Genomic DNA, 3,151 nt, shown 5'->3' on the forward strand with positions numbered 1-3,151 from the left:
CTCCATCAAACCAACAGCCGGAAGATCACATATAATAATAATTTTGCTCTTTGTGTTTTACAAAGCATTTCCAAACAGTGACATGGGGTAATGTAAAGAATTTATGGAAGAAAATCACCTTGGAGTGCAAACAATTTAAACACTTAATAAATGTAGAAAAAGGGAAAAAGTAATGATAATATTTTTTTCTCTTCTTCCCCCAATAAATTATCACTGTTATTAAACTGGTCAAAGTCCTCTAAAAATTGTGGATGTGTGTAGTTGTCCTTGGGTGTCGAAGAAGGATATCAAAATCCACCGTTGCACTTGCCCCTCATGTAGTACTTTTACATAACCTTCACAATTCTCCCATGTACATTAAATCACCTCTAGATTACTTACAACACCTAGCACAATGTTAACACTATGCAAATAGTTGTTATACTGTATTTATTAGGGAATAATGACAAGAGGAAAAATATTTCTCTGTTTGATTCACAACACAAGCATCACAGGCCTAAATGCACAGTACACAAACAAGACACACATGGAACAAGGCTTGTGTAAGATTGCTGGTGACAGACTGAGGATCCCAAATGTCAAGAAGCTATAGGAAGGGTGTACCTGCACATCATTTTATTTGTGCATACATATTTTTTAAAAAATTTCAGGCTGTTGGAATAGAAGATGCAGATTGTGGAGGGCCAACTGTATATTGATAAATACCTTATTTTAAAAAAATATTCAAAATGCAAGCCATATTTTGTCAAAACAATTTTGAACTTCAAAATATATCTTTGTCATCTTTCCATATAACACACATATTTTATTATTTTTAATAACTATACAGTTTCATACTAAATTACTATTATATATAATATAGATATATTATATATAAATATATATCTATATATCCATAGATCAAAATTTATTTAACCAATTCCCAATTGGAAATAATTTGTAGTGTTCCTAGTTATTTTCTACAATAAATCAGTTTGGAAAAATATATTTGTATAAATACCCTTAGAGTAAAGTTCTAAATTTAGAATTTCTGGATCAGAGAGTAAGATGTCAAAATTTTAATATAGATTACCAAAAAGCATTCCAAAATTTGCTTCAATTTACATTCTCATCAAATGTCGATGTAGAACCATTTTAATAATCTATTATCTATCTGAAACACACCTTTATTAAAAAATTATCACTATCTTTTTCATATTTTTATTAGTTTTTTTAACACCTAAGAGTGCTTTAGCTGGTTGTATTTTTCTCTGAACTGCTAATTCCTATCCTATGCTAACTTTTATCTTACGTGATTTTAAAAATCTGCTTATTAGCTTATAAAATATAATAGCTTATTCCATTTTGACAGCCATTGCTGTTGTTTCTTTGTCTTTTGATTTCTGGATTTGGGGTCCTACTATACAGAAATTTGCCACTTATAAAGCACAAGTCAGTTTAGTGTACTTTGCCTCTAATTTGTTTATTTGACAATAGGGAATAATAATATGTTCTTCATGGTTTTTTTGGAAGATCTCTGAGATTACATGTAAACTTTTTCCATCTATAACATAACTTTTATTGTTTAATGTTCCTTTATTTTACAGTCTTATTTGAAATGTGTAACAACTTTCTGAAATAGACATGTCAGATCTTATGTTTATATTATAGATGAAAAAGCTGAGGCTCTGAAAATGTTCCTGTTATTTATTACCATTAGATAACTATAAAGATTTAGAGATTCAGTTATCGGTCTGTGTAAGAAATTCTGCTCTCAAATGGTTGGATGTTGAGCCCCAAAAGGGAGAGACCCTTGTCCATTCATGAAAAGGAAAGTCTGGCCCAGATCTGTCATAAGAGGTGGTTGAGATGTAAGCAACACTGTCTTTCCATGGGCCCTCTAAAAATTAGTTTCCAATTAATGTGTTTACTGAGAGAAAAAGACACGTGATCACTGTGGCTGTGAAGGTGATAAATGGGCGAAAGGATGCTTCTGAGTTCTCTTGAAATGCATGTTATAGCATTATCTTCCTTTCAAGTCCTGGATACTGCTTCAAATAGCAGCCTGGTCTTCATACATACAAAAAAAAATAGATAATTATTGTGCACAACCAAACTTTATGCATAAATATAAATAAGAGTCAGGATATGTGAATATAAAGAAAAAATACTTTCCAAAAATATGTTCAATACTCATTAGTATTTTCATAGCTTTTCATCTACTATTCTGGGAAAGATACCTGTGACATGAAAGAAAATAAAACAAGAAAAGTTGATCATTTAGAAAAAGGTAACAGTATAGATAAAAATGAAAATGCCCCAGCATTTTCAGGAAGCCAGATGAAAGTTTAGCTATTTCACATATCCTAGGGACTCCAGTTGCTCTCATAAAATGGAAATACTTCCAAATATACATGCTTAGATTATTTCCAGGTTTATATAGATGCAAAGCAAGAAGCGAAAACGAGAACCTGAATCAGATGAGATGAATAACACACTCATCAGTTATAAACTGAACATTTTCACAATAATATTAGAAGGTCGACCCTGTCCTTCTTCACTGGAGAGAAATACAGCTGTTTGGGTATTTGGAAGGTGGGGCTATGTATAGCACTTGCCATTAAGAGGGGACTCACTGTATCAGGCATGATGTGGCTCACAGAATGTCTTTGGACATAACAGCAAATCCCTATCCTGGTTCATTTTAATGATTCTTCCAGAGAAGCACAATCCTGGAAAACCATCTTGTGCTTTACATTTTTTAACTACAGCCAGAGATTATTTTTAGTGGTGGGAGGTACTAGGGATTGAACTCTGGGGGCACTCAACCACTGAGTCACATCCCTAGCCCTTTTTAGTATTTTATTTAGAGACAGGGTCTACTGAGTTGCTTATTGCCTTGGTGTTGCCAAGGCTGGTTTTAAACTTTGATCCTCCTGCCTCAGCCTTTGGAACTGCTTGGATTACAAGCATGCACTCCCACTCCCAGTTAGAGAATTGTTTTAATTCATATGAAATTGAAAATAAATTTTAAACAGTAAAAGGTATAATTCTTCAGTCAAGGAATGTGTTAGTGTATTTTAGAAACACAATTCTTGAAGCAAATATTATCCAGTTTGCCAAGAGGCAGAAATACCAGTAATCCAGGATGAGATGGGTTTCGGCTTTAATT

The sequence above is a fragment of the Ictidomys tridecemlineatus genome, unplaced genomic scaffold (genome assembly GCF_052094955.1).
Source record: "Ictidomys tridecemlineatus isolate mIctTri1 unplaced genomic scaffold, mIctTri1.hap1 Scaffold_70, whole genome shotgun sequence".
Classification (NCBI taxonomy): domain Eukaryota; kingdom Metazoa; phylum Chordata; class Mammalia; order Rodentia; family Sciuridae; genus Ictidomys; species Ictidomys tridecemlineatus.